Source organism: Artibeus jamaicensis, unplaced genomic scaffold, assembly GCF_021234435.1.
Source record: "Artibeus jamaicensis isolate MK-2021 breed Jamaican fruit bat unplaced genomic scaffold, CSHL_Jam_final contig_490, whole genome shotgun sequence".
NCBI classification, from domain to species: Eukaryota; Metazoa; Chordata; class Mammalia; order Chiroptera; family Phyllostomidae; genus Artibeus; species Artibeus jamaicensis.
The window spans coordinates 20,301,376-20,313,915 of record NW_026521861.1 but is presented as its reverse complement, the minus strand read 5'-3'; the positions used below and the strand labels follow the sequence as shown (position 1 = coordinate 20,313,915).

The 12,540-nt window shown below is 54.9% G+C and overlaps 1 protein-coding gene across 7 annotated transcripts in view; it reads right to left on the bottom strand.

Annotated features, from left to right (window-relative positions):
• PTPRE (protein tyrosine phosphatase receptor type E) overlaps positions 1–12,540 on the bottom strand; it is a 113,934-nt gene that overhangs the window by 85,171 nt on the left and 16,223 nt on the right. For 2 of the 7 annotated variants that reach the window (XM_053668417.1, XM_053668419.1), the window contains exons 1-2: positions 2,158–3,460; positions 1,701–1,769 (exon numbers count right to left, since the gene is read on the bottom strand). The exons of 2 other annotated variants lie outside the window; for them this stretch is intronic. The gene's annotated coding sequence lies outside the window, so the exon portion shown is untranslated. Of the gene's footprint in view, positions 1–1,700; positions 1,770–2,157; positions 3,464–6,422; positions 6,512–12,540 lie in introns of those variants that run through there. 3 more of the 7 variants (XM_053668422.1, XM_037159092.2, XM_053668420.1) reach the window with 3 other exon arrangements.

The following is a 12,540-nucleotide window of genomic DNA, read 5'->3' as shown; positions in this document are numbered from 1 at the left end:
ATAATGGGTATACCCATTGGGGAGGGAGCAACAAAACAGTTTTTATTCATAGATTTATGAAGAAAATCTGAACTCATGAAAAAAAGAATCTCCTAGAATCTCCTAGAGCAATTACAGCAAGGTTGCAGGGCACCAGGTTAATATTGAGAAGTCAGGCACTTTTTTGTATGTCAGTAATGAACAGGTGAAACTATAAATTAAAAACGTAAGGCCATGTCCATGAGCACCTCCCAAAATAAAACACTCAGGTATAAATCTTTCTAAATTGTACAAAAGCTATGAGAAAAATGACAAAACTCGGATGAATGAAATAAAAGAACTAAACAAATGGAGAAATGTTCCGCATTCATGAGGAGGAAAACTCAATATTTTCAAGACATCAGCTCTCCCCTGCTTGATATGATGATTCAGGGGAATCCCAGCCAAAATGCCAGTGGGTTCTTTTGTGGACATCGAAAAACTGGTGCTGCAGTTTGTGCAGAGTGGCAAAGACCCAGAGACGCCAAGACGATGATGAAGGAGAAGAATCAGGCGGAGGACTGATACTATTTGGCTTCAAGACGTCTTACAAAGCTACAGTGATCGTGATGGTGTGACACTGGCCAAAGATTAGACAGCAGGTCACTAGAACGGAACAGAGCGTAAAAACAGATGCACATAAATCGTGCCAACTGACCTTTGAGAAAGGAACAAAGGCAACACCATGGAGCAAGACAGTTTCTCAAAGAATGGGGCCGGAACAACCGGACATCCACGTGCAAAAAAACAAAAAACGTAGACACAGACCTTACATCCTTTGCAAAAATTAACTCAAATGCATCACAGATCTAAATGTAAGACTCAAAACTAAAAAAACTCCTAGGAGATTAACACGGGAGAAAACCTGCATAATTGGGGATGGTGCTCACTATTCAGAAGCAACACGGAAGACATGATTCATGAAAGCTCATGAGCTGGACTCAGTTACCGTTGAACATTTCTGCCCATAGAAGACAACATCAAGAGAACGAGAAGACAAGCCACAGACTGGGAGAAAAATATTTGCAAGACAACTCTGATAAAACACTCTTATTAATAATATGCCAAGATCTTTCAAAGTCAACAACAAAAAAATAAACAAACTGATTCAAAAATGGGCAACAGACCCAACTGGAAACCCGGGTGAGGATGTACAGAGGACAAATAAACTCACACAAAGATGCTCCGTAGCACATGTCATCAGGGAAATGCCAATCAAAGCCAACGATGAGACACCACGGCTCACTTAGCAGAATGGCCAAAACCCAAAACTCTGACAACCCCAAATGCCAACCAAGGATATGAAGCAAAAAGAACTCCCCTTCGCTGCAGGGGGTGCAAAGTGGTACAGCCCCCTTGCAATGTGACAGGTTCTCATTTTCCTACAAAACTACAGACACTTTTATCATAGGATCCAGAAATTGTGCTACTTGGTGTTTACCCCGACGAACTGAAGTATGTTCCCACAAAACCCTGCACACAGATGTTTATTCAGAACCACGCAAACTTGCAAGCAACCACGATGTCCTTCAGAAGGAGAATAGATGAATACACTGCGGAACAGCCGGACAATAAATTATTACTCAGGGCTAAAAAGAAACGAGCCATCAAGACATGAAAACGCACGGAGGAACTATAATGTGAGTTACACAGGGAGAGAAGCCAGTCCACAAAAATCATACCTGCGTGTGCGTGCAACGATATGACCTTCAGGAAAAGATGAATGAGACAGGAAGAAAATCAGTGGTCTCCTGGGGGTTCAGGGGGAGAGAGGAATGAACCGGTGGAGAGAATTTTTAGGGCATTTTCTGAGGATACCATAATGGTATAGGATACTATACGTTGATCGAAACCCATAGAAAATCATATCGAGTGAACTCTGGAGGCCCACTGCAGACTATGGACTGTGAGTGACCAGGACACCCACTCACGCACAGGTTGTGGGAGGAGCCCCGCCCACCCCTGGCTCTGAAGGGACGACCCGCAAGAAGGAGGCCGCTCCTGTTGGTCCTGCCGGGCATTTATCCGTCCGGGCCACCTGGCGCACACCTCCAGCCGCCCCCCATCCCTGCTGTCTGTCTTGGACCACCTGCAACGGCCTCTCTCCGAAACCTGCGGAGCCCCCCACAGCGGACTGACCCAGGGTCTCCGAGGGTCCAGGCAGGGGCTCTGCACAGGGATTTACTCCCTGCTCTTCCTCCAAGGCAGGTGGGGCCAGGGGAGAACCCAACAACAGCAGCTGCCTCCCAGGGTCAGCAAGGATGACGAAGAACACAGAGGACATGCCTGGGTCTGTGGCCTCAGGGGGGGCAGGTGGGGGAGGGATGGGCGGAAGGAAATGAGCACACAGCGGACAGGAAGACAAATGGCCCAGCCCACACCCTTTGGAGCTTCGAGATGAAGGAAGCCCCATCTCGGGCCAAAGGCCTCACTCTCACGGGCCTCAGTGGCCGTCCTGGGGACACATGACCCAATTCCCTGGGGATGTGTCGCAAGAGTGAGTGTTTGGTTTACTGACAAACCTCGTTCCTGCGGAGGAAGGCCACACACCGAGCGTCCGCACCAGCTTCCTGTCCAGTGCGGGTGGCCCTCAGTGCTTGTGACATTAGTCAGCGGAGGAGCAGGAGCCCACAGCAGACAGACAGGCACCAGGGACAAGGAGCTGCAGGCCCAGTGAGCACGACACAAAGACCCGACTGGAACACCGTCCCCCCAACAGTCCCCTCGGGGAGCCTCTCCTCGCAGTGAAGCCGGGCAGGGTCCCGGGAGAAGGCTGAGGTTGTGGAGAGGCTGCAGGTCGCTGTCAGACTGAAAGGATACAGCTTCTGGGGGGGCCGGCCCTGCGATTGGAGGGGCAGCCAACACGTCCTCGGAACGAGGGGGAAACCTGCGAGAGGTGCAACGCACCATTTTGACCGTTGTTAGCTGTTCACCTCGGTGGCACTCGTCACGTTCATACTCTTGTGCTGCCACCGGCACCATCACCTCCAGGACTTCCCCATCTTCCAAACTGAATCTGTCCCCAGAAAATACAAACTGCCCATTCCCTGCCCCCAGCACCCACCATTCAAATCTCCGCCCCGTGAATGTCTCTGCTCCAGGCACCCCCCAGAAGTGGGGTCTCGCACTCACTGTCCTCAAGGTGCATCCGCGCCGCGGTGTGCGCCCTTTCCAACTCCGAGTGCCGCTCCCTCGCAGGGAGGGATCGGCGTGGTTTGCCCGGCCACCCGCCAACGCATGCTGTATGGTTGGGTTTTAGGTCAAAAGCTAAAGGGTCAGCTCAAGAGCCCACAAAGGCACAGGCTTGCTAGTTGGTTATTTTTTTTACTACAAGAACTTCACAACAATCTGAAGAAAACATCTTCTTCCAGGAAACTTCATTTCAGAGACGTGGATGGACAGCACCCACACCCCACGTCCTCATTTCTGCAACGGACTCCCACGCCCGATGACGGTGCCTGCCTCTGGCGGCTGGGGGAGGTGTGAGGCTCCCTTTGCTGCCTGGGACCCACTGCTCTGTTACCACCGCTGCCCCCTGTGGTTTTGGACACTGAGATCCCAGGCCCCTGGACTTGCCGAGGGAGAAAAGGCCTACACGGGGCAATGCTGACCCCCTTTCCCCAGAGCGACAGAAAAAGACGTTCTGCTTTGCAGAGAAGTGTCAGCATTCTGACTACTTTCTTTACCTTCCCTCGCTGGTGACAGAGCCTGGGCTGCTCGCGGAGGAGGTCAGGGTGTCACACTGTCATTGTGGCTCCACACTGGGTCTGCAGGGAGCGCTGGGCTGGGCTGCTCTGCCGCCCCCTGGTTCCCCACTCTGCAAATCCCCTGGCTGCAGGGAAGGGCCCTGGGACCCATGTCCATGAATGAAGGGAGCCTGCACATAGAGACAGAGTCTTCCGGAGTGCCCATGGGGGCTTGGCTCACGGCATTTCTGCGAGATGCAGGAGCAGAGCTGGGTTGTAGAAAGGGCAGGGGAATGGATGCCAAGAAAGGAACCAGAACTGTGTTAATTTGGGTGGGAAGCTGACTACCCAGAGAGTAAATGCAGCCAGGACCCAGGACGCATGTCCTGTCCAACTCACCTGGTGCCACAAACATTAAGCAAAAGTACCCGTATATATTTACACAGCTGTCCACATTTAAAAACTGCAACGTTCTCCCCAAACAGCTTCTCTGGCAAAACCAGAAGACGTGCCCCTGAGGCTGCATTCTCTGCGTCCACGTGGGCTGACCCTGTGCAGGGGCGCCCCCTGTGGCCAGGGCAGGAACTGCGCCCCTGCGCTGAGGCCCGCCCAGCTCTTCTGGTGCCAGTACCCCACCTGCCTGGCTCGTGCCTGGGACTTTTCCTGGGGCCGCCGTGCCGGGCGTGGGACAGAATGGGAGCTCCGTAAATGTGTGTCATCCCCACAACTGCAGGATGGCAGCGTCTGGGAAACCGAGGAATGAAGGAAGGGGGCAGCGGGTTCCGGCTGGGAGGCAAGGTCCATCTGAAGTCAGTCAGAGCACCCTTTGCAGCCCAAGGCCAGCCCTGCCTTTTCAGTGGCGCTGGCCTTGACCTCTCAGCCACGGCAGGGCCTCCTGTTCCCACCAACCCCTCCACTCTGCTCTTCCCCGTCCTGCCCCACCACTGCTTCCACAGCACTTGGCTGTCCTGTCCCCGGGGCCTCAGGACAGAGCCCTGCCTTCGCCAGCTCAGCACTCCTCCAGCTCCACAACGCCCTGCTCTGCTCAGGCCCCTCATTTGTTCATTCCTCTGCCTATGCTGGGCCCCTGCTGAGCTGCCCAGGGCACGGGGGAGAGCGCACTGCCCCCGGGGAACATGGGAGAGTGAACTGGGGGTCACACACGGCGGCACAGGTGCCATGGCAGACAGCAGCCGGTGCCTGGCTCATTCCGTGTCCTTCCACACGTCCATCTGGGTCTCGGCTCCCTGCCTGTCACCTAGAGCCCGGCCTGATGCACAGCAGGAGCCATGGTGACACCCAGTAAAGAGGGGATGTCCTGTGTGCAGGGGCAACAGGAGGGGACCTGTCTAAAGAGGGAGAGGGAGAAGTCCCTGAGGGCTTCTCGGAGGAAGGCGTGCAGCCCCACTTGAGCAGACATGGACGAGGAGCATGTGCACAGGGGGCATTGGGCTGCCTGATCATCGTGCTAAGCAGGTGGCCGGGGGGAACGGTGGGCTGGGAGGCAGTGGAGGTGGGCAGGGGTCTGGTGGGAGCCTCATTCTCTGGCTAAGCAGGTGGGATTCTTGCAGGAAGACCATGAGGGGCGTTTAACCAGGAAAGCACCAAAGTCAGGGCAGGGTTTTCAGAAAGATGGTCTGGGTGTGGGGGTGTCAGACAGACCAGAGGTACCTCTCCCTGCCCTGGGCGCCATCTCCTCTGGGGGCTATCTCTTCCCCCTTGGAGGCCCCTCCTGTGGCCATGGCGCCCCCCACCAGTGCCCGGCGGTGCAGAACCGTTTCCTAGAGACTGCCTGGAAGCCCCGTGAGGTCCAGGCCACGTTTTCCCGCCCCGTGTACCCTCCGTGCACAGAGATAGAGGAGCCTGCGCCACACTAACCCTTCCAACACCTGCAGCACGATTTCCACGGGTCACAGAGAGTCCTGGGAGGGCCGTCTGGCTGGTTTTCCCGTAATAGTGAGACCTCCAATGTCAGGCCCTGTGTTCGTTGCGCAGACACAAACTTTAACCCGTCCTGCAGGTCTGCTCTGGAGAAGGAAGGTGTCAAAAGTGAAGGGTGATGAAGGACTGAAAGAAGGGTCCCCAGAAGGAGACATTCACCAATGGAATGATTTTCTTTTGTTGTCAGTAAGAGGGAAAGTCCTCGAGTCCTACTTGACTGAACAAGCTACGATGTGACTGGCAAACAGACATCTGGGAAGGGGGTTCACTGGATGGCATGCTATTTAAAGATAACGGATGATGGATTAGTTCGCAGCCTTGGCTCAGAGAGGCATTCGTACAACCTTGTTCCAAGGGAGGGAAACACTTCTCCGTCCCAGCAGGCTCAGACGTGCCGGCTTGCTCGAGTTCTTCTCGGAAGATTCGATAACACCAGAGCCCACGTGGAGCACCCCGGGCTCGTCAAGCCCAGGCAGGACCCACAAGGAGAGATTTGGGGCCCGAGGATGGAGATAACACTTTCTAGCAGCATCTGCCCTGGCAAACATGGCGGGTCCCTTCTGCCTTTCCACTGCCAAACAGAGGCAGCGATGACACTACTCTCCCAATTGACACAAGCCCCACCAGGAGCGAGAAAGAATATTAAGGGGTAGCAACACGTGAAACATATCTTAAACCTGTAACAAAAAATAATATCGATCCAGCAATCCCACTTCTGGGTAAACACCAAAAGGAAAGGAAATCGATTATGTCAGAGACACTTGCGCCCTCACTCACCGCGGCCCTGTTCACAGCGGGCAGGAGACGGACTCGGTGCGTAGACGAGGAAAGAACACGAGAGAACACACCCAGGATGGTAGTGGTTTATTTAAAACACGGTGAGTAAGGGATTTCCCTCCTTTTTCCCTCCTGACATTCTGGTTCTGCCCGGATGAGGAACCGCCCTGGGGCTCCCGTCCCCTCATTTGCAAAACGCCATCCCTGGGTTGGATCATCGCTAGAACCTCCTTTCCGCTCCAAAGTCTAGGATTCGGATTAGAATCCACACTCCTGGTTTACTGTGGGCGAGGGTGGAGCTATGAGCCCCCGATTTCCGACAATGCCACGGTGAGTGTGCAGCACAGGGCGCTGGTGGGGAATGTTGGTCAAGTGAGCCACGAGAAGGCCTAGAGGGGCAGGTTCCTCAGACAGACGTGTGCAGAAAAGCAACGTAAGCCCCATATTTATTTAGTTTTCTTTTTTAGTATGTTCGAATGGTTATGCTATTACACTTGTCCCCTTCCCCCCTTTACTCCCCTCCGCCATGTGCACCCCTCTACCCGCATTCCCCTCCTTTGGTTCACGTCCATGGGCCGTACATATAAGTTCTTTGGTTAAGCCCCATATTCAAATCCTTAATCTCATTCACAGGCGCGTTGCAGCCGGGTCCCTGGCATCAGCACCTCCAGCTTTGCCTTTTGTGCGTCCTCCACGCCTTTCCAGGAATGCAAATCCCGGAGTCAGGGCTGCCAGGGCGCCAAGGAGCCTGCGGCAGCCGGTGCAGCAGCGGGCAGGGCGGGAGCCTCAGACCCAGTGCCTCCGTCGGGCCTCCGACAGGACACCCGCCTGCCTTGTACCAGGGGTCGTTATTTATGTCCTTCAAAGGGTGACAGCAGCGGACACCAGGTCTTCTCTAAACCGAGCTGCCACGGGACATTATCGGCTCATTTATCACTCGAATATGAGCCGTGGGAACAGCGCTAGGCATTCCATGAGCTGGGAAAAGGGTTCCTGGGGCGCTACGGTCCCCCCAGCCTGGGCTTCAGAACTGGCTCTTCAGTAGGGTCACTGATCCAGGGGACCCCCCCAACACGGGCACACGCACGCCCCTAGTAATTACATACCATTAACACCGACAGCTCAAATTACTCCCACAGACAAACCCCAAGTCCATTCGCGTTCGTGAAACAGTCCCGAGACAAACTCCACTGCGGGAGACCTTCGCCAGGCTGCAGTCGGCGAGGAGTGTCAGTCTTCCATTTGTAAGTACGGGGGAGACACTGCTGTCACAGGTAGAAGGCGACACCCAGCCCCTGGGGGACCTGACAAACACAGTAACTTTCACAGTTAGGAAAGAAATGAGGTGTAGGGGGTTTGTGGAGCTGCAGCTTGCCCGGGGAAGAGCGCTCGCCACGCGCCATGCTGCACCATGGGAGAGAGTCCCAGGAGCACGGCTCAGAGGCCACTGCCCCCCGCACAGGGGAGGAGACTGGGCAGGGTTGACATTAGACACTGAAATAATCTATACTGTTTGCCTCCATGGCGTGGTTCGGAGGTGGTTCGGAGTGTGATTGGCCAACACCAGGAATTCCTTCCAGGTCAGAAATGTCCATCTTGGTGAAGACCCTGGGGAAGGTCCCGGTCACCATCTGGGCACTCAGCAGACCCTGTCTTGGGCACTGAGGGGAGACTACGCCCCCCCATGCCTCCGGCGTGACTCTTCGAGGGGGCTGGAAGTGTCTCCAAGCCAGAGTGCCCTGCAAAACGGACGAGAGGGGCCCCCTTGGGTGGGGATTGGGGTCCTGCCAGGAAAAGGGGGCTCCAGGGGGCAGGACAGGAATAGCGATGGAGTTGCCGGCCCAGGCGCTGGCCCTTAGTGGGGGCTGTGTGGGGCCCCATGAGTGCCCATTGCCCAGGAGGACGGGGTTGGGGAAGCCTCATGCCCTGAGATGACCCGTTCTCCCTGCCAGGGGCCCCGGGTTGGTTTTGTCACAAAGCTCAACTTCCCTCGCAGCCAGGCAGCAGCCCGCCTGGTCATAGGGCCACTTCCGTACCTCGGGGGCAGAAGAGGTGCAGGGGGACCACAGTCAGGTGTCCCAGTGCCAGCCTCTTCGTGGAAGTGGGAGGGGAGGGGGCTGGCGTGGAGGTGCACAGAGGCGGTGCTGCGGGGCAGGGGCAATGCGGGGGGGGCAGGAATCTCCTTTAGGGGGACACTTGGAGCAGCACCCACTCAGCACTGCCAGTGACAGACAGAGCAGTCCCCTCCCAGGGGTGAAGGAGGGGAACTCTCAATAGACACTGCCCCAGAGACCCTTAAGGACACCTGGTTCCCTCCCTAGGCTGTGTCTGATGGGTGGGCTACTGCCCCGCAGCCAGGCCAACAGTCCCCACACACGCGTGCTGAGCCGTGTGGCCAACTCCCAGGGACCCTTCTCCCCAGCGCTCCGGAACCTTAGCAGAGAGCACCGGGCTAGGGGTGGGGGCGAGTTCCTCTTCCTTCCCCATAAAGGAGACATGTTCAAGCTGGGTCACAGCAGCCCTGAGTTCCCTAAACCAGGGCTGAGCTGGGGGAGGATGATGAAAGCTCCGTGTCCGCCAATGCCTGGCCTCCGGGACGAAGGCAGCTTCCCCTCAGGGAAGCGCAAACCACCGCCTGCTCTCCACCGAGTAGATTAGGTTTTCCAGTTGGGAGAAGAGAGCCAAGCTGTTTGCTGACAGCATCTCCTTTCTTGAAGAGTGGATTTCAAAGACAGTCCCAAGGCGAATGTGTGTGGCTCTCTCCTCAAGGCCAACACAAACTCTCACACGCGGTGAGGCAGTTACCAGGTATCAGGGAGCCCAGGGCTGGCATGCAGGCGTGGCCGGCCCTCAACCAACCGCTGATGGTGCTGAGACAGAGGGGGGCCCAGCCTCATCTGTTTTGCTTTGATTCCAAGATTATCCCCTGCAAAGAGCCTTCCTTATAGAAACCTCATTCATATGGTCCCAGACTTTCCAGGGCAAGTGCAGGAGACAAAGCTGAGCGCGTTGCAGTCACGAAAACCACTCTCTCTGGTTGTTTAGCTAGCAGGTGTCTAGCTCATCCTAAACGACAAATTGCGTTCTTAGACACCACTTCACTAACCCCTGCATGCAAGGCGACCTTTCCCATGATGGGGCATTGAAGCTTGAGACCACTGGACTTGCCCAAATGCACCAGCCTGGAGGAGTGGAGGGCTGGGGAGAAACCCTCCGACCCCAAGCCCTGTGCTCTGCCCCTCCGGGCAGGTCTGTTCTCCCCAGTAGAGATGTGGCCCTGGGGACCCCCTGGGAGGAACCCATGGTGTGTGTTCAGGATTACTTTCTCCAATAAATGCCAGGAAACCCCAGACACATTCTTCGTAGTATAATTAAATGGCTTTAAAAAATTAACTTGCGATTAAGCTTACAAAAAAATTCCTAGGAAACTTAAAACATGCCACACGCTCCGGCCCGTTTTCACCTGCTGCGCTCGAGGACTCTCCCAGAATTTAACTTGGCCTGCGGCGTAAGCAATTCCCATTTTCCTCCAGAATGTGTGGCATGTTGCTATGTTTTCGAGAAAGAGAAAAATCATCTTAATTTATGTAAAGAGTATTCCTAAAGATATGCATAAACGGAGTCTGCGAGGAGTAAACACCAAATGGTAAATATCGCAGAGTTCTGCCAGCACACACTGTCTGGGAGTGGAAGCACCCTCTGCTGCAAATAGGCCCGAGGGAGGCCCTTGAATTTGGCCGTTCCGCTGTTGATGTGTGTGTAGAGGGGCCAGGCAGAATCCCAAACATGTCCCCCAAGGCTCCCGCCCCTCGGCTTTCCCATCAAACGCTAACCTAGGACCTGCTGGGAAGGGGCTTTGCAGATGGAATGAAGTTGGCTGATTGGCTGACTTTAAAATGGGGAGGTTATGACACTTGGTTGTGACAGACAGGGAGGGCAGAGCCCTTCCCAGCAGGGAAGGGGCTGCCCCAACAGCTCCTGGCCGTGCAGAGGGCGGAAGGGGCGGAGCCAAAGCGAGGAGAGTCTAGACCAGAGCACCACGTCCCCGCCAGCCAGCTGCAAACTGGGACCCCACCTGCATGACGTCCAAAGCAGATATGTCCCAGAGCCCCCATCAGGGGCCCGCACAGTCCCACAGACACAGGGGTGCTCGCCCTGGGAGACTCTGCGCAGAGAGCCAGCGAGACGTGGGCAAAGTTGGGCCTGGGCACTGACCCCCCGGAAACTTGGGGACAGGAAACAGGCAGGGCTTTCAGCTGCCAGATTTTTAGGTAATTGCCATAGCAGCAAGGGCACCCGATGCAGACAGGCGAGACAGGCCCAGCACCTGCGTCTGCGGGTGAGCAAAGGCTGCTTTTCCCACCTGCTTTGTTGGCAGCCTGAGGGACAGAGAGAAGTGGACACTTGGACACGGAAGCTTCAGCGGTGAGCCCATGGGACATTCCCAAAATGACAAGGACCCCATGGGCACTGCCGTCTAACCATTCCTGTCTTTTTACCTGTGTAGATCTCCGTGTTTTCAGAGGAAGGATACACGGCTAGAAGATAAGAGTGTTTTTAATGTCTTAGTCCTCAAACCGTAAGTAAGCACTTAACATCCATCTGCATGGCGTGCCCCGTGTGCCAAATATAATATACAGTGCAGGGCACCTGACTCTCACTAAGGTCACTCCAAAGCCACAATTAACACATGGCAGAGCTCTTCACTGTGGCACAGTTCGGAGTGCCAAAATTAATTTTCAATATATACATTGCATTTACTTTTCTTGTTCACTTTTTCCCCTTTCTGATGGAAGGAAGAGAATCCTGAGTAAGGGCTTCCACTGGATTGAAATGCAGTGTTAATAGCAAGGCTTTTGTATTCTTACCTTCTTCCTCATGGTCCTAAACCGGAGAACCACGAAACAAAACGAATACACTGATCACAAATAAGCATTCACATTCCTAGAGATGGTAACCAGTGAAGACTGTATTGAAACTTCACTCATAGATTTGGTTATGACTAAGTCAACGTTTAGCTGCCCCAGAGATTTTAAAAAACGATCTCCAATAGATAAGAAGCATTTTCCCCCAAGAAGTGGGTTCTGCTGGAGAACTGTGATAAAACGGCAGAGAAAGATGCCAACCCACACAGCCGATAACCACGGGCGGCGATCAAACGCGCACACGCATTTTCATTCTGCGCTCAGAAAGAGCTCCTAGGTCTAAAGATGGAACGGGCTCGTTCTCCTAGAACATGTTGGCTGGTGTGTTTTCCCGCAGTGAAGGATTCCTTCCATTTGGGTAGAGCATCAAAGACAGCCAAAGAATTTCCTACATAAAAATAGGCGAGGGAGGCATATGGAATCCCACCCCCGCTGCAGGGCGATGCCTTGACATCTCGTTCGACATACACGGAGCAGAAAGAGAGATGGGCGGCGGCAGCGCATCCCATCACCGGCGCGCTGCACCCTCGGCGACAGCGTGCGCAGTCCCTGAGCCAGGCAGAGCCGCTACGAGAAACGCACGCCCGTGAGGCAGGAGGATATCCTGCAGGCTCAGTGCGTCTCCCGAGGGTTCTTTACCCTTTTGGCGACACGGATCCCTTGAGCCATCTAGTGAGGCTCATTCTCAGAGCCGTGCTTCTAAGCGTGTAAAATAAGATGCAATAGAACTGACGACCTGGTATTTAAAATGGGCGAAGAGGTCGGTCGGGCACGACCTAAGGAGGTAGACAGTTGGCGAATTGGCATCGGAAAAGACACTCGCTACGGTCGTCACGAGGGGGGTGCAGATGAAAGTTGCGTGGAGGCGCTGCTGGTCACGTATCCATGAGGCACAAACTAGAAAAGCAGGCAACTGACAATGTCACGGGTCGGCAAGGGCGCGGAGCGACTGGGACGCGTCGGCTGCTGTGGGAAGGCCAATGGCACGCCCGCTGTGGGACATGGTCCGGGAGTGTCTGAGGGGGTTAAATACACTTACCAAGGGCTCACAGTCCCAGCCCACTCACTTATCCAAGGGCAATGGAAACCTGGGTCCACACACACACGTGTATCACACACACTTCATTTGCAAGGGCCCTAAGCCAGACACAACCCAAACGCCCCCCGACTGGGGAGGGTCCAGCCCCCTGGGG